Here is an 18,771-nt window from a genome sequence, read left to right on the forward strand (position 1 = left end):
GATATATGTGTAGCTGATTCACTTTGTTATAAAGCAGAAACTGACTGTAAAGCAATTATACTCCAATAAAGATGTTAAAAAAAAATAAAGCCACCAAAAAAAAAGAAGAAAAGCCTGCCATTTGTGACAACATGGATGGAACTTGAGGGTATTATGCTAAGTGAAATAAGTCAGGCAGAGAAATACAAATACTGTATGTTCTCACTTATATGTGGAATCTAAAAAAACTGAATTCATAAAAACAGGAAACAGAATAGTGATTGCCAAAGGTGAGGTTTGGGGGGTGGCGGAAATGGGCGAAGATGGTCAAAAGGTACAAAATTTCAGATATAAAATAAGTTCTGGGAATGTAATGTACTGCATGGTGACTATTGTCAACAATGCTATATACTATATTTGAAAGTTGCTGAAAGAAATAGATCTTAAAAGTTCTTATCACAAGAAAAAAATTGTAACTATATGTGGTGATGGGTATTAATAAACTTATTATGGTAATCTTTTTGCAATATGTACATATATAAAAATCATTATGTTGTATACCTTAAACTAATACAATGTTATATATAAACTATATCTCAGTAAAACTGGGAAAAAAAGTGTTTCAAAATACCATCTCATTCTATTTTGTGTAGATCTGGAAGATTGTACATGATTATTTATCTCTGGGTAATGACATTATGGATAATTAAAAAATTTTTTTGATTATCAGCGTTTCTAAATGTTTTAATAAACATGTATTTTAAACTGTAAAGTAGATGAGGTGAGCTGCTAGAGATGTGAAAAATATTAAATATTGGGTGAGATTTAAGAATATCTAAATCCAATCATTTTGAGTAGGACGTCATCTAACTTGATTGTATAACCATGATTAATCACACTGAAATGTGATGACTGACACTGTTTAATCATAACACATTATGTTTATATACTTGGGTAAAAACCTGATTGTGGTGTGCCTACTTGGCTCCGGACACGCAGGCTCAGTGGCTATGGCTCACGGGCCCAGCCGCTCTGTGGCATGTGGGATCTTCCCAGACTGGGGCACGAACCTGTGTCCCCTGCATTGGCAGGTGGACCCTCAACCACTGCACCACCAGGGAAGCCCCCTTATTCTTATTCTTAACCAGAAGTTTAATAAAGTCATTGATTGACATTTTCACTAAGTTTTCCCCTTAAGACTAATCTTGGACAGGCACAAGTCTTGTCAGAGTCAAGGTTCCCTTTGCCTGAGTGTCCTGTGTTAGGACGAGGGTGAGGCACTGGAGTTGGGGGAACGGTCAGAGTCCACAGAACACACGTGGAGAGTGCCCTGTGGAGCTGGCTTCTGTCAGTGGAGTTCTGTTGTTTCCTTCCTTGTTTATCCTCTGGCAGAGAACATGGTCCTAACAAGAGTTTGATGTAAGAATGTATTTGAGTTAGAACAAAGAGCCTTGAACAGCAATCAGAAAATTGGATCAACTCACGTCCCAGCTTTTACACCAACCAACTACACCTCAGGCAAGACATGTCACTTCTCTGGGCTACATCTTATTTATTAAACTGAATCAGAATTTAAAAACCTGAAGCTATTTCCAGACTGATCATCTATTAAGTTCAGACTGTGTGCTGCTTTATAGTTGCCATGGCTCCCTTTTCTTTGCTTGGAGAATAATCAGGAGTTGACTACATCAAAGGCAATTAAGAGAAGAAAAGAAGTTTGTAAAATATACTAGATGATGAACTCAAAATAATAGCAATCATATATTTTTTTTTTTGCGGTATGTGGGCCTCTCACTGTTGTGGCCTCTTCCGTTGCGGAGCACAGGCTCCGGACGTGCAGGCTCCGTGGCTGTGGCTCACGGGCCCAGCCGTTCTGCGGAATGTGGGATCCTCCCGGACCGGGGCACGATCCCGTGTCTCCTGCATCGGCAGGTGGACTCTCAACCACTGCGCCACCAGGGAAGCCCCAGATCTTACATTTTGAAATAAATCTTCTTTTATAATTAATTACTTTCCTTTTGGATTATGGTTATAGCATTATATTGATATTTTAAAATTACGTGTTGTTGGATTATGTTATTTACAGATTTTATTTCAGAAGAGTAGCAGGGACATTGCAAAATATTTGTTATAAACAAAGGGAGGGTTTGTCTGAAAGGTTGAGAACCACTGAGGTAGGTAATAGGGAATCTTTGTAGGATCTTTAAGATTTGTGACAAACGCAATTTTTATTTTAGAAAGATTTTGCTGGTGGCCGTATGGAAAACAAATTTGAGGCCAATCTGACTAGAAGTAGAAAGACTGGTCAGGAGACAATCATAGTAATGTACTATGTGGGGAAGCTCTGGACTTTGTGGTGGAAATGTGGATGAGAGGAGAGGTCTGACTGAGATCACTGTTAAAAGAGAGTGTTGAGAGTGAAAAAGAAGGAGGGGTCCAAGACAAGGCCGAGGCTTCAGGCATTGGGAAGAAGGCTGCCATTCTCCAGGAAACAGAACACAGGAAGGTGACCCCTGTTGAGAGGATGACTCTAGAGTCTGTGGTATGTGGGGTCTTTTGGGACCTCCACAGGTTCTGAGCACTTGGTAGGTGCCAGAAGAATTCAAGAAGAGTCAGTAGAAAGTAGTGCATAGGTCTGCATGAAGTAGCTTGCCAAACATGTGTCAGATGGTGAATGGAAACTTAAACTATGCCTCCATTCCAACCAGCATTGACTGAATGTACGTAACGTACTCTGCGTACTGCTAGGTTCTGCAGATACAAAGGTGACCAGGAAGCAGGCCTTGTCCTCATAATGCTCTTTATGTGCTGAAATTGTGATCTGAATAAAGGGTCAGTGGGGTACAAAAGAGGGAGGGGTGTCTAGGACTTGGGCAAGTAAATAGAATGGGGAAGAGGTTCCAGGTGAGGGGAATTATAGGAGCCATGACTTTGACAGAGTTGGGATCAGTGTGGAGTGTGTGGGGGCCAGTGGGGACCTTGCTGTCTAGCTCGTGCAAAAGGCAAGTGCTCTAAGCAGGGCGGGTCTGTCTGTCTATGCAAACAGGACCTCAGGGAGCTCTAATTTTCATAAAAACCACAGGCTGTCTAGACCTGCCCTGCGTCTGGAATAATATGACTGATCCCTGAATAGTAAATAACAGCAGGGGATTAGGTCATAAGAAGAATAACTGGCACTGTAATAGAGAATAAATGACATTTCTGAGTGCACAGGAGTGGGCAATACAGCTTTCTTAGGCGCCCATCCAGTTTCCAAGCACTACCTTGGAAAGATTACCCTACGGCCACGTTATACTTTGTTAAGCATCCAGGTGGAGTTCCAGAATGACACTGGTATCTCACAGTTGCTATACTGTTTGCACTAGGCTGTGTTTTGACTCTGGGCTCCTCCCTGGCACGAGTCCAGGTAAGCAGCCCAGGCACTGCTCCTAGAAGCGGTCTGTGCAAGCCGTCTGAGAATGGAGAAGCCCCTCACCAGTACCAGGTAACATGCCCACCCCAAGTCCCTCGGGAGTCTCCCTGGGTAGGTTTTGGAGTGGAGAGAATGGGAAAGTGTGTAAGCAGGTAGCAGTTGGAGGGAGGGCTGGGTGGAGACGTGGAGAGTTTTGAGAAATGAAGGCATGATACATTTTTCCTCCAACTCTTTGGGTAGACTTTCCAAGTTACCCCATGTGGCCTTCACCTCAAACGGGAGAAAGCTCTCGATTAACAGGTCAAAATGTCGGTTGTTTGGAAAAGAATTTGTACCTCCTAAGTGGCAATGCCTGGCCTGGCGTGGCAGTCAGTATTCCCAGAGGCTGCACAGCACCCGGCCTCTCCCAAGGTGGGGCTGGGTGTTACGCAAAATCGATTAATGGGTAGGAAAGCTGGGCTGGCCTCCAGACCTGGCCCAGGAGCCCCGCCCTGGACTCTGCTCAGACCCATTTTATTGACTTGGCTTACAGATTCTTGAGTCAGCTGTAGAAAGGCCTTTCCTTCTCCCTGGGTGGGAGTAGGAGTCCAGGTGTGTCTGACTCCACCACACAGTATTTACCAGTCCCTGACAGCTTGGCTCTTTGAGGTGACACGTTCAGTCCAGACAAGAGCAAACCCGTCCCCTGGAAGGGTGAATGTAACCGGAGCAGGCTCTGAGCTTACCTGCAGGCAAAATCCAACATGCACAGGGGAGGACCCCTCTAGAGAATGAGGTAGCCTGTGTCACAGTGACGATGCAGCCCTCCTGTCAGTGTTGGGCTTCATGCATTACAAAGCATCTTTGCAGAGATGATCTCATCTAATTCTCACAGTCACCTTGCCAGGTAAACATTATTAACACCCCATTACAGAAAAGGAGACCGAGGCTCAGAGAGGTTAAGTAGACTTTCTAAATATCACTCAGCTGATAAATGCCAGAGGCATGAATCAAACCCAGTTCTCTAAACTCCATGTCCCATCCAGAGTCATCTTTGTGTTTGTGTGATGACTTCTTTTCCGAAGAGTTCAGAGTTATTTTTGTGTGAACTCTGTGATTCTCTCACTGTGGGCAGACAGGAAGTAGACGTCCTGTACCAAAGGAATAGGAAGAGAAATAGACCCGGCAGTGTAACTGGAGGCTGCTTTCAGTTCAATAAAACAAGGGTTTTATGCAACAGAGGGCTTTGGTCCCATTTACGTTTTATTCTAGGGCCATCGATGAACTCAGAGAAAGAGTGAAACTACTAAGTTTCCGTCTGTGCGGTTGCATCCCATGTTGCAAAAGCATGAGAATGGTTTGTTTTATCCCAAGAAGAGTAAACGGGTCCCCTCTGAAATATGGGCTTGGGTTCCTTACTAAAGCTCTTCCCAAGCAGAAACCAACATCCTTCCAATCTTTTGGGAATTTGGAATTGCCTGCTTGCTTGGATTCTGCCATGAATGTGGGATTTTTTTTTTTTTTTTTTTACAACTTCCTCTAAACCCAAAGAATCTTCCCTAGAACCTCTGGCAGCAGTTATCTCTTAATCAGGGAGCAAGCAGCAGGGGGAGCAATTCCAGTTTCCTAGGTGTCTGTCCAACTTGCTGCAGCTCTGGAGGCGTCTGTATTTGGAAGAACATTACCTGGGTGGGATCCCTGGGTGGCGGTCAATAAATTCTCGTAGCTGGATGGCAGTCATGATGGATAGGATTCTGAAAAAGAAATTAGAGTGAAGTTTCATATTGCAAGTTTATATACATTTCCAGGCATGAGCTATCTAGTACTACAAAGTCTGTCTTGAAGGACCATCATAGGACCATCATAGCTTCTGCTAGACTATTTAGGGAAGGAAATAGACTCAAACAAAAAGAAATGGAACGCATAAGCCAATACATATAGACATGCTTTTCTTTAAAAATAGAAAGTACTGTGCAAGTTGGGCACGTAGCCTCCTTTCTCACCCTTCTCAGGGTGCCTTCCTACTGCATGAGCTTGCAGGCTAAGCACTGCATCTTCCATACTCCCTCACAACTAGAGTTCTGGATATGAATTAGGATCCTCCATTCAGATGTAATTGAGTGAGATTTGGAAGATGAAGACAAGACAGAGGCTGTTTCCTGCTGCTTTGACTTGTTCTACCGGCAAGGCAGTTATGACGATGTGGTTTTTTTTTTTTTTTTTTTTTTCAGCAGAATGCCCCTGTCCAATCTCCAGCTTTGAGGGTGTCAGAAGGCAATTGTGTTGAAGGCAGTGCTGAATGCTGTGTTCTAGTGTTCAAACACCAGCTTCGTGAGTGTGGAGAGGGGGCTGCAGGGACTAGGTTCTTAAACTCAATTGTCTGGAAGCAGTTTCCTGATCAGGGCACAGGTAGCTGCTTCCATGATGGGTCAGTTTTGTGAAGGTGTTCTAGAAGCTTCCTGGAGGCCTTCCCCAGAGCCTAACCCTCCAACCTTTCCAATGATTTTGTAAGCACCTCATTATCTACATCAAACTCTTTCTGTTTCCTATACTGGCCCTGGATTTAAACATGTAATATATGATGTTTCCAGTCTAAAATTTCATATTGCATCTGATTATCTACTGGAGAGGACTTGCCACAGAAAAACCACTGCATCTAAGTATTCAGTTGAGAAAGAGTCTACAATGGGGAGGAAACTGAATGCCTGGGGGACAGAGGTAGGAGAAAGCCTTACTTTTTTACAGTTTACCTTCTGTGTACCTTATGAATTTTGTACTATGTGTATATACTATGTATATACAAAGACAGTTGGGCCTCTGCATAAACATGGTGTAGCAGGAGAACGTTGGACTGAGACCCGTGTGACCTGTGGCAAATCATTTCCCCAAGGGAGTGGACTGAAAATTTGTGTCCCCCTGAAATTCATATGTTGAAACCCTAATTCCAATGTGGTGGTATTTGGAGGGGGAGGCTTTGGGAGGTAATTACATTATGGGTGTGGAGCCCTCATGAATGGAACTAGTGTTCTTATGAAAGAGACCCCAGAGTGCTCCCTGGGCCTCGTTCTGCCATGTGACGATACAAGAAGTCGGCAGCCTGCAACCTGGAAGGGGTCTCACCAGAGCCCGACCATGCTGGCACCCTGACCTCGAACTTCTAGCCTCCAGAACTGTGAGAAAGAAACTTCTACTGTTTACGAGTCACCCAGCCTCTGAAATTTGTTATAACAGCCTGAACAGACTCAGGCACCCACTAAGTATATGGATGAATACAATATCTTTCTGGAGAATTGAGGTAGAAATGCATGTGTGAGTGTTTTCTAACCTAAAAAGCATCAGTATATGCGTTTCTACTTATGAGCACGTATAATGTGTCAGGTACCATGCATGAACTCATATTAGACTCCCAGAAACCCTGTGAAGTGTTTATCACTACTTTACTGACAAGAAAACTGAGATTCTGAGAAGTAGAATAACTTCTCAGGAACCATGGTTAGAATCCTCTGGCTCCAGAAACATTTATCTTAACGACTATGCTATATCACAACAACCATGGAGCACCCAGACCATCAGCCAAAACAAAACTGGGACAGCCCAAAAGAAGCAGTAACCAGGAGGGAGAAAGGATTGGAAAAAAGAGTGTGATGCTTCTCTCTCTTCTTTTTATAACTTGTTAACTTACTGTCCACAGGCCAGCTGGCTGCTTTATTTCACCTCCATGTTTTTCAAGCAACTTGAAAATTTTCAAACAAGATTATAACAGAACAGTTTGGCTATCCAACAGAGCCTGTTAATTACAAAGTGTGTTTTTACTTTTAGCACTGGTGTGCTTAGTTAAAAAAAAAAAAAAGATGGAAGAAAGAATGACAGAGAAAATCTGAGTAAACACAATTGAGTTCTCCCTTAAACTCAGAAACATGACTGCTGGGATTTCATTTTACTAGAAGTGACATGCTGGAGAGAAGAATGCAAGATATTTAGGACATTTGTGCTCCTAACAAAGAAAACACCTAGTGTGCCTTTGATGATAGAGTGATTGCTCAGTGCCTAGAAATTCTGAATCAGCACCACAGAGGACACCAGTCCTGGGTGGCTGTAACTTGGCTACGCCAGAGAAACCCTTTCAGAGGAGCACATGAATAGCCCTCTTTGAGTCTAAGCCTAAGCTTCCAGAATAATCAGGAGACCTTGTCTGGGTGGGTGACACTGCCATTCTGCACCTTTAGAGGATGCCTCTACCATGTGTATAGGGTACCAGATCACATTTTGTGTGGTTAGCTATCATCTCTTGAACACGTAAGAAAATGTAGTTTGCAGTAAGATATGTCAGTGCATTTTATTTTAATCTTAAAAAGTAGAGTCACGTACCAAATCTGAATGTGACTCACTTATGAGCACATGTTAAACTTGCCATCATTTCTATACTCACAGCCAACACTGCACAACTGTTGTTAGAGGCACCATGAACAACATAACTTTTATCTCCTTTAAAATAGATAATTTTTTAGTTGCCTTAATAGAAGATTCTCCTTCTGATGTGCCCTTAGTAAAATTCTTCCAGTGCAAACAGGAGTTCTATCTGTACCTTCACCCTACATTTCATTCAATCTCATAATAATCTTGGGAAACCTTAAACGTTTTTCTTTTTTTAAACTGAAATACAATGTGCTCAGGGTAAATAATGCTATAAAATAATATTAAAACCACCCATAAAAAACTATTTTCATTTTTTATATTTTATGTATACATACTCAGCTTTATACTTAAAAACTTGAAAACTCAGTAGACATTCTATTTTATAGTTTTGGGTTTTCATTTAACAATATTTCATGAAAAATTTTCCACATCGCCACAAAGTATTCTTAATTCTAATATTTAGTGTTCTTTTGTGTTGTTTGGTGAGGCCCACCCATCACTCTATTTAAACAGTATCCTCTCCACTTCCACCCCTGGACTTCTTATCCATGCTCTATGCTTGATTTTTCTGCACAACACTCATTACCATCTGCCATACTGTATGTTTACTTAGGTATCTTGTTTATGTCTGCCTTCCCCATTAGAAAGTAATCACCATGAGGGCAGGGAGCTTTGTCTGTTGTGTTCACTGCTGTACCTCTAGGGCCAAAGATAATAACTGATACACGGTAGACATTTAATAAATATTTACTGAATAACTGAATGTGCCATAATTTATGAAACCCAGTACCCTGATGTTGGACATTTTGGTCATGCTGAACATCTATATGTTTGATTCTATTGAATTCATTTCTTAGGATACATTCCTAGAAGTGAGTCAAGGTTTGGGCATCTTCATGGCTCTTACTTACGAGGATTTTAGCCACTTTCAGTTAATAAGGCTGGACCCTAAATCACTATGGTTAGACTCCTAGGGCACAGACATTAAAATTTAATAATAGAATTTTTATTATGCTGATTTCAGAAGGTGAACTAAGGTAAATGAATAAAAGATGTACATTCCAGCAAACTTCCTCAAAGTTAATATTCAACATGCTGACTTCGGGAAAAAATATATAAGATTTATTTTGCCAACTTTCTCAGCAACTTTTTGGTATTATAGAATATATTATGGATCAAATCAAAATTTTATAAAATACAGTAACATAGTCAAAAACCTTATAAATTCTGCTTATTTATGGCAATATTTCTTAGCAAGCCATGAAGGAAATTTCTCAACCTGATAAGGAACATCCATAAAAACCTACAGCTAACATGACATTTAATGGTGAAAGCCTGATTTCTTCTTGAAATTAGGAACAAAGCAAGGATGTTACTCTCACCACTCCTATTCAACATGCTGCTGGAAGTCTGACTCAGTGCAATAAGGCAAGAAAATGAAATAAAAGCATACAGATGGGAAGGAAAGAAAACTATCCTTATTTGTAAATGACATAATTGTGTAGAAAATCTCAAGGAATCTACAGATAAATTTCCTAAACGAATAACTCTGTTTAACAAGATCATAGGATACAAAGTCAACACATAAAAAAATTATATTTCTATACTTTAAGTAAAAAATTAAAACCAAGATTTAAAACACTACTATACAATAGCTCAAAAAAAGGAAAAAGGAACATTATGTATAAAGCTAACAAGACATTTACAGGCTATGTATGCTGAAAAGCACAAAATCCTGATGAAAGAAATCAAAGACCTGAGAGACACTGTGTTCATGGATTGGAAGACTCAACGTAGTAATGATGACAATTCTCCCCAAATTGATCTGATTTGTTTGGTTGAACAAATTAGCAGGAAATTTTTGTAGATATAGACAAGCCTGTTCTAAAGTTTATTTGGAAATGCAAGGGAAATAAAATAGCTAAGATAATTTTGAAAAAGAGCAATCACATTCTGGTAGAAAGGGGATGGAAAAACAACTAGTCCTCAGCTGACAACCAGATATTTTACGTATGTTCTTTCATTCAGTCCTCACAAGAGTCCTGAGAGTTGTTTGTTATTATCCTGAATTTGTAGAAGATGTTAAATTACATGTTTAAGGTCACATAGCCAGTAAACAAAAAAATCCAGATGTGCCTGACTCCATCCGCCTTCTCCTCGAGTGCCACTGATTCATTGATTTACTCAGCAAACATTTATTGATCAACTACCTTTGCTTGGCATTGTACCAGGCGCTAGGGAAAAAGCATTTAGCAAAAGGTATGTGGTTCTGCTCTCATGTTGCTTATGTGGTAGAGAAGTTGAAGTCAGATATTAATCATAGAGTTGCATGATCAATGTAAAATTAAAGCTCAGTAACTGCTAAAACAGAATCCTTTAAGTTAGCTTTCAGGTAGTTGAGGGGCTGCATCCCTCCTTGCCTCTTTCAGAATTCTAAAGGAAAAGGCTTTAAGAATGGATAAGTCACATTTGCTTCAGGACATTTTCCCTGATAGGAAACTTGTGAGAAGCTCTCCTTTTGGAGATGGGCTTTCTGAGGTTTAGAAAAAGATTTTAAATGTTGACACCTACTTTTTATGGTAGGAAAGAGAGTTAAAAATAATATTTGTTAAAGTCTTAAAACGTCAAGTGGAACCAACAGCAATTACCCGGTAAGTTAATTAGCTTGTGAACCTTAAGTAAATGATAACTAGCAAGTTAGCATTTAATTAATCTGCCCAAAGAAGGGGCAGAGGCAGGATATTAGAGTCAGGGTCCCAAGACTCTGATATTATTTATCTGGTAATTTTTGGAAAATTTGAGGAATAGTTAGGGAGTGGCATTTAAACTGGCGTACAAATGGCAACAATTTATTTTCTAAATGTAGTTTATAACACCAGAGTCCTGGGTGTCCCCTTTCCTTGGAGGTGTGGCATCAGTACTCGTTGCACTGGGAGAAGTTGGGCCCCTGTGGAAAGCCATGCCCTAGTAATCTGACAGTGCAGAGAGGGCATGGGGGTGGATGGCTTTCTCAGAATTCATATGACCCACCCTGCCTAGGAGTATGACAGCAGCCTCGCTGACTGCCGATTGCTCTGTGGCTAGGGCAATGTCTCCCAGCTGCTTTTGAGCATGTGTGTCATAAGAGGACATTTAGAAAATGGTTTTCAGTAACTGAGTTACTTTGACAGTCCCCTGTTGCTTCTGTTTCCTCAGGAAGCGAGTGTTCCCAGTTCAGGAAGGTGAGTTACCCACTTGCTCTCTTCCCCTTCCACACCCCTGCACCCAACCCCCAAAATCCTACCATGAATTCTGCTGCCTGAATGCTTTTTCCTTCCTCTTTTTCTAGTCTAAATTCCACCCATTCTTCAGGGCTTTATTCAGGTCCTTTACAATCTCTTCCTAGCACTATGAGTTCCAAATGGTCCGTTGCCTGCCCCTGAATTCACAGAGCCCTTGATTATTTCTATTACGCATTTTGGTTCTCATTGGTTCATTGGTTTCTGAACTCATTTATTCATCATTTAAGAAAATGTTTAATGAGTGGCAATTTTGTGCCAGGCCTTGAATTAGATTCTCTAGAGATTCTTCAAAGAATAAGACATGAGTTTCATACAGTGTCTTTCCTCTCAGTTAAAATTATGTAAGCTCCTGGATCTTGGAACCACGTTTCTTTTTTTTTTTTTTTTTTTTTGCGGTACGCGGGCCTCTCACTGTTGTGGCCTCTCCCGTTGCGGAGCACAGGCTCCGGACGCGCAGGCCCAGCGGCCATGGCCCACGGGCCCATCAGCTCCGCGACATGCGGGATCCTCCCGGCCCGGGCACGAAAGAGAAGTACAGGCAGTAACTGGTGTTACCTGCTTAGGCTGCAGTGAGTAGGGACCTCCTTGTTCGTAAAAGCAGTCCTCTGAAGACAGCAGTTATTTCAGCTGTCTCCTGGTGTTGTAAAGGCTCACTGCAGAGTTGTGGGACTTGATCCTTTTACATCGCTCAAAGGGTATTGTGATGCACTATGGGTTAGAAAGTTTTGCTTGGTAATGCCTTTCAAGTCTCAGACTTATAAAAAGTAGAGATCTTTGGTCTCTATGACAGCCCAGCTGCACATGAAAGAAAGGATAAAAATTCGCGTGGAAAGGAAAACCACGTGGGCAAGTAACCTGGACTAGTTAATCATAGAATTTTCTTTTCTATGAAGATTATTCCAAAGACAACGTAAGGTCAAAGACCTGAGAGGTGCTGTATTGCAAGCACTACCCTTTGCAAGCTAAAATTGAGAAAGTAGGGGCTGGCAAGAGGGACAAATGAGTCTAGCTCTGCTTGGTCCAAGACTAGATTAGGCTCTATCCTGTTAGTACTGAAGGTATCATAGGAGGCATTTAATTGGCCATCTGTATGTCCTCTTTGGAAAAATATCTATTCAGGTCATCTGCCCATTTTCTAATCAGACTGCTAGTTTATTTTGCTATTGAGTTGTATGAATTCTTTATATAATTTGGGTATTAACCCTTTATCAAACATATCATTTGCAAATAACTTCTCCCATTCAGTAGGTTGCCTTTACATTTTGTTGATGGTTTCTTTCACTGTGCAAAAACTTTTTAGTTTAATTTAGTCTCATTTGTGTATTTTTGCTTTTGTTGCCCTCGCCTGAGGATCCAGAAAAATATTGCTAATACTTATGTCAAAGAGCATGCTACTATGTTTTCTTCTAGGAGTTTTATGATTTCTGGTCTTACATTTAATATTTAATCCACTTCGAGTTTTTATTTATTTATTTATTTATTTTTGGCTGATTGGGTCTTTGTTGCTGCACACGGGCTTTCTTTAGTTGTGTCGAGCAGGGGCTACTCTTTGTTGTGGTGCGTGGGCTTCTCATTGTGGTATCTTCTCTTGTTGTGAAGCAAGGCTCTAGGCACGTGGGCTTCAATAGTTGTGGCACGTGGGCTCTAGAGTGCAGGCTCAGTAGTGTGGTGCAAGGGCTTAGTTGCTCTGTGCATGTGGGATCTTCCCTGACCAGGGCTCAAACCCATGTCCTCTGCCTTGGCAGGCAGATTCTTACCCACTGCACCAGCAGGGAAGCCCTGAGTTTATTTTGGAATATGGTGTGAGAAAGTGGTCTAGTTTTATTCTTTTGTAGGTAGCTATCCAATTTTCCGAAAACCATTTATTGAAGAGACTATCTCTTCCCCATTGTGTATTCTTGTCTTCTCTGTTGTAGATTAAGACTAAACCTGCAATATCTCCGAGGTATGCCTGTAGTCATTCTGAGAGCTATGAGGTGATATTTCATTACGGTTTTGATTTGCATTTCCCTGGTGATTAGTGATGTTGATGGGTTTATTTCTGAGCTCTGTATTCTGTTCCATTGATCTATCTGTCTGTTTTTTGTCCAGTGCCATGTGGTTTTGATTATCATAGCTTTGTAGTATAGTATGAAATCATGGAGTGTAATACCTCCAGCTTTGTTCTTCTTTCTCAAAATGGCTTTGGCTATTCATGGTCTTTTGCAGTTACCCACAAATTTTAGGATTGCTTGTTTTAGGTCTGTGAAAAATGCCATTGGTGTTTTGATAAGGATTGGATTGAATCTATAGATTGCTTTGGGTAGTATGGACATTTTAACAATATTCATTCTTCCAATCCAATATCTTTCTATTGCTTTATATTATTTTCAAATTCCTTCATCAATGTTTTATCGTTTTCAGAGTATAGGTCTCCTGCACCCTTGGTTGTTTATTCCCAGATATTTTATTCTTTTTAATGCAATTTTAAATGGGATTGTTTTCTTGCTTTCTCTTTCTTTCTTTCTTTCTTTTTTAAAATTTATTTATTTAGGCTGCACCGGGTCTTAGTTGTGGCATGCAGGATCTTCAGTTGTGGCATTCGAACTCTTAGTTGCAGCATGCACGCGGGATCTAGTTCCCTGACCAGGGATCAAACCTGGGCCCCCTGCATTGGGAGTGCGGAGTCTTACCCATGGACCACCAGGGAAGTCCATTTTGCTTTCTCTTTCTGACAGTTCATTATTAGTGTATAGAAAAGCAACAGATTTCTTTATATTGATTTTGTATCCTGCAACTTTACTGAATGCATTTATTAGTTCTAATATAGTTTTTGGTGGAGACTTTACAGTTTTCCATATATAGTATCATGCCACCTGCAAATAGTGACAGTTTTACTTCTTTTCCCCAATTAGGATGACTTTCATTCTTTTTGTTGTCTGCTTGTTATAGATAGGACTACTAACACTATGTTGAATAAAAGTGGTGAGAGTGGGCATTCTTGTCTTATTCTTGATCTTAAAGGAAAAGCTTTCAGCTTTCACAATTGAGTATGATGTTAGCTGTGGGTTTGTCATATATAGCCTTTATTATGTTGAGGTGTGTTCCCTCTATACCATTTTGTTGAGAGCTTTTATTATAAATGGATGTTGAATTTTGTCAAATCACCTATAGAGATGATCCTATGATTTGTACACACTTTGTTGAGAGTTTTATTATAAATGGTGTTGAAGTTTTGTCAGATGCTTTTTGGGCATCTATCGAGATGATCACATGACTTTTCTCTTTCATTTTATTCATGTGGTGTATCACATTAATTGATTTGTGAATACTGAACCATTCTTACATACCTGGAGTAAATCCCACGTGATCATGGTATATGATCCTTTTACTATATTGTTGAATTTGGTTTGCAAATATTTTGTCAGGGGTTTTTGCATCTATGCTCATCAGGGTTATTGGCTGCATTTATTTATTTATTTTGGATTGTCTCTGTCTGATTTTGGTATCATGGTATGCTGGTCTTGTAAAATGAGTTTGGAAGTGTTCCTTCCTTTTCAATATTTTTTGGAATAATTTGAGAAGGATAGATATTAACTCTTCTTTACATGATTGGTAGAATTTATCTGTGAAGTCATCTGAACCCGGGCTTTTGTCTTTTGAAAGTTTTTGATTACTGATTTAATTTTTTTTAATTATTAATAAAAACTTTTAATTTTGAAATCATTATTTAATTTTATTACTAGTAATTTGTCTGTTCAGATTTTCTATTTCTTCCTGATACAGAGATTGTATATTTCTAAGAATTTATCTGTTTCTTCTAAGTTGTCTAATTTTGTTTGTATGTAATTGTTTGTAGTAGTCTTTTATGATTCTTTGTATTTCTGTGGTGTTGGCTGTATCTTCCCTTACATTTGATTTTATTTATTTGGGCCCGCTCTCTTTTTTTTCTCTGTGAGTCTGACTAAAGTTTTATTAATTTTGTTTACCTTTTTCAAAGAAGCAGCTCTTAGTTTCATTGACCTTTTCTGTTTTTCTTTAAGTCTTTGTTTAATTCCACTCTGATCTTTATTATTTCCTTCCTTCTACTAATTTTGGCCTTTGTTTCTTCTTCTTTCTAGTTTCACTTGGTGTAAAGTTAGATTATATTAGGGATTTTTCTTGTGTCTTATAGGCATTTATCACTATGAACTTTCCTCTTACTACAGATTTTGCTGCATCCCATAGATTTTGGAAAATTGTGTCTCCATTTTTATTTGTCTCAAGGTATTTTTAAATTTCTTCTTTGATTTCTTCATTGACCCATTGGTTGTTTAGTATTATGTTTAGTTTCCACATGCTTGTGTTTTTTCCAGTTTTCTTCTTGTAATTGATTTCTAGTTTCATACAATTGTGGTCAGAAAAGATGCTTGATATGATTTCAGTCTTCTTAAATTTATTGAGACTTGTCTTATTGCTTAATACGTAGTCTATCCTGGAGAATGTTCCATGTGCACTTGAAAAGAATGTGTATTCTGTAGTTTTTTGATGGAATGTTCTGTATAGATCTATTAAGTTTGTCTGGTCTAGTGTGTCATTTAAGGCTAATATTTCCTTATTGATTTTCTGTCTGGATGATCTGTTCATGGGTGTAAGAAGGGTGCTAAAGTCCTCTACAATTATTATACTATTGTCAATTTCTCCCTTTATGTCTGTTAATATTTGCTGTATGTATTCAGGTACTCCTATTTGGGTGCATAAATATCTATGAATGTTACATCTTTTTCTTGGATTTACCCCTTTATTATTATGTAATGCCCTTTGTCTTTTGTTACAGTCTTTGTTTTAAAGTATAGCTTGTCTGATATGAGTACTGCTACCCCAGCTTTCTTTTCATTTCCATTTGTGTGGAATATCTTTTTCCATCCCTTCACTTTCAGTCTGAGTGTGTCTTGAGGCCTAAAATGAACCTCTTGTAGGCAGCATATAGATGGGTCTTATCTTTTTATCCTCTCAGCCACCCTATGTCCTTTAATTGGAGCATTTAGTCCATTTACATTTGAAGTGATTATTGACAGATATTTACTTATTGCCATTGTGTTGATCGTTTTCTGCTTGTTTTTGTAGTTCTCTGTTTCTTTCTTTTCTTTGTGTCTACCTTTGTGGATTGATGATTTTCTTTTCTTTTCTTTTCTTTTTTTGGTTTCCCAGTGCATATAAAAGTTTTGATATCATTTTAAACATACAGACAGATTGCCATCAAGAGTTAGATAGCTTTATAAACCAAAATAATTTTAGAAAACTGGGATCATAATATATATGCCATATATCTAAAATATAAAAGTATAACCTAAGTAAATTTAAAAACATTTAATTAAAGAGTCAAATCAAAAATTATGATGACTAATCTCCACAGTATAAGAGGTCACATGGATTAGTCATCATAAATTCCACTAAACAATAGGGACTAGAGGAACCAAGATGGTGGAGTAGAAAGATGTGCTCTCACTCCCTCTTGTGAGAACACCAGAATCACAACTAGCTGCTGGACAATCATCAACAGGAAGACACTGGAACTCACCAGAGAAGATATCCCACAACCAAAGCCAAAGGAGAAGCCACAATGAGACGGTAGGAGGCGCGCAATCACAGTAAAATCAAATCCCATAATGGCTGGCTGGGTGACTCACAGACTGGAGAACACTTATACCACAGAAGTCCACCCACTGGAGTGAAGCTTCTGAGCCCCACATCAAGCTTCCCAACCTGGGGGTCTGGCAACGGGAGGAGGAATTCCTAGAGAATCAGACTTTGAAGCCTAGTGGGAATTGATTGCAGGACTTCAACAGGACTGGGGGAAACAGAGACTCCATTTTTGGAGGGCACACACAAAGTAGTGTGCACATCAGGACCCAGAGGAAGGAGCAGTGACCCCAGGGGAGACTGAACCAGGCCTACCTGCTAGTGGTGGAGGGTCTCCTGCAGAGGCAGGGGGTGGCGGTGGCTCACCATGGGGACAAGAACACTGGCAGCAGAAGTTCTGGGAAGTAATCCTTGGCATGAGCCCTCCCAGAGTTTGTCATTAGCCCCACCAAAGAGCCCAGGTAGGCTCCAGTGTTGGGTTGCCTCAGGCCAAACACCCAACAGGGAGGGAACCAAGCCCCACCCATCAACAGTCAAGTGGATTAAAGTTTTACTGAGCTCTGCCCACCAGAGCAACATGCAGCTCTACCCACCACCAGTCCCTCCCATCAGGAAGCTTGCACAAGCCTCTTAGATAGCCTCATCCACCAGAGGGCAGAGAGCAGAAGCAAGAAGAACTACAATCCTGCAGCATGTGGAACAAAAATCACGTTCAAAGAAAGATAGACAAGATGGAAAGGCAGAGGGCTACATACCAGATGAAGGAACAAGATAAAACCCCAGAAAAACAACTAAATGAAGTGGAGATAGGCAACCTTCCAGAAAAAGAATTCAGAATAATGATAGTGAAGATGATCCAGGACCTCAGAAAAAAAAATGGAGGCAAAGATCGAGAAGATGCAAGAAATGTTTTAACAAAGACCTAGAAGAATTAAAGAACAAACAAACAGAGATGAACAATACAATAACTGAAATGAACACTACACTAGAAGGAATCAATAGCAGAATAACTGAGGCAGAAGAACGGATAAGTGACCTGGAAGACAGAATGGTGGAATTCACTGCTGTGGAACAGAATAAAGAAAAAAGAATGAAAAGACATGAAGACAGCCTAAGAGACCTCTGGGACAACATTAAACACAACAACATTCATATTATAGGAGAAGAGAGAGAGAGAAAGGAGAAGAGAGAGAGAGAAAGGACCAGAGAATATATTTGAAGAGATTATAGTCGAAAACTTCCGTTACATGGGAAAGGAAATAGCCACCCAAGTCCAGGAAGCGCAGCGAGTCCCATACAGGATAAACCCAAGGAGAAACATGCTGAGACACATAGTAATCAAACTGACAAAAATTAAAGACAAAGAAAAATTATTGAAAACAGCAAGGGAAAAACGACAAATAACATACAAGGGAACTCCCATAAGGTTAACAGCTGATTTCTCAGCAGAAACTCCACAAGCCAGAAGGCAGTGGCAAGATATGGTTAAAGTGATGAAAGGGAAGAACGTACAACCAAGATTACTCTACCCAGCAAGGATCTCATTCAGATTCGAGGGAGAAATCAAAAGCTTTATAGACAAGCAAAAGCTAAGAGAATTCAGTGCCACCAAACCAGCTCTACAACAAATGCTAAAGGAACTTCTCTAAGTGGGAAACACAAGAGAAGAAAAGGATCTACAAAAACAAACCCAAAACAATTAAGAAAATGGTCATAGGAACATACATATTGATAATTACCTTAAACATGAATGGATTAAATGCTCCAACCAAAAGACACAGGCTTGCTGAATGGATACAAAAACAAGATCCATATATATTCTGTCAACAAGAGACCCACTTCAGACCTAGGGACGCATACATACTGAAAGTGAGGGGATGGAAAAAGATATTCCATGCAAATGGAAATCAAAAGAAAGCTGGAATAGCTATACTCATATCAGATAAAATAGACTTTAAAATAAAAAATGTTATAAGAAACAAGGAAGGACACTATATAATAATCAAGGGATCAATCCAGGAAGAAGATATAACAATTATAAATATATATGCACCCAACATAGGAACACCTCAATACATAGGCAACTGCTAACAGCTATAAAAG

The sequence above is a fragment of the Monodon monoceros genome, unplaced genomic scaffold, assembly GCF_005190385.1.
Source record: "Monodon monoceros isolate NGI ecotype Baffin Bay Population unplaced genomic scaffold, NGI_Narwhal_1 Super_Scaffold_18, whole genome shotgun sequence".
NCBI lineage: Eukaryota > Metazoa > Chordata > Mammalia > Artiodactyla > Monodontidae > Monodon > Monodon monoceros.